At 33.7% G+C, this 858-nt stretch overlaps 1 protein-coding gene across 2 annotated transcripts in view; it reads left to right on the forward strand.

Moving 5' to 3' along the window:
* The window catches only part of LOC108742040, a 12,489-nt gene that overhangs the window by 530 nt on the left and 11,101 nt on the right, over positions 1 to 858 (forward strand). The gene's annotated exons all lie outside the window — the stretch shown is intronic.

Raw genomic sequence — 858 nt, forward strand, 5'->3', positions numbered from 1 at the left:
TATTAAAACACTAAGGCACATTATAATGAACTCCGAGCTACTCAATCGACTGGAAATCGTTTATGAATTCTAATTATGCAAAGGAAAATGTTTGTGAAAGATTATTTTTCGAGGAAAAACAAAAATTTAATTTAATTTTTCAATGTTTGTTACTATGGAGACAAATTGAAAAATTTGATTTTTTAAATTTTTTATTGGCTAATTGCATGCGATGATGGCGTCCTCTGGTGTAAAGTACTCCAGACGTAAACTAGTTCCCCATTCGGATGTCCGGTCGGAGACTATCTCGGGGGATATCATCAATAAGTGTAATAGGGGTAGGTGCAATATTTCACTAGTCGGAGCGTGAAATGTTAGAACAATGAGGCAAGTAGGGAAATTGAAAAATTTGAAAGTTGAGATAAACAGATTAGCATTAGATATAGCAGCCATTAGTCCGTTGGTCCAAAGCTGGAGACTTCCGGAGTGGAGACTTTAAAATAATACATACAGGATCGATAGACATATTAGAAGCAGAAACGGGAGTTATTACGGGTAGAGGTAGGCCTAGATTAGATTACTGTTCGCAAATAGTTGTGTGGTTTGTTCTAGTTTTAGGGAAATGCGAAGATTAGCTCAGGATAGCAAAGGGTGGAGCTGCGTGTCAAACCAGTCTTAGGACTGACGACCTTATGATATAATTTTTTTTTTAAATTTCTTATTAAGATTAAGTTACACATACATATTCTATTGTTTATTTACAGAGGTAGGTACATAAATCTGACCATGAGCTTTTATGTCATTTAAATTATATACATTAAAGAATTGATCGGTTTGATTTAATTTAAAGCTTATTTTCTTCTTTTTAGTTAATGTAAT

This window comes from Agrilus planipennis, unplaced genomic scaffold (genome assembly GCF_000699045.2).
Source record: "Agrilus planipennis isolate EAB-ADULT unplaced genomic scaffold, Apla_2.0 scaffold184, whole genome shotgun sequence".
Lineage (NCBI taxonomy): Eukaryota > Metazoa > Arthropoda > Insecta > Coleoptera > Buprestidae > Agrilus > Agrilus planipennis.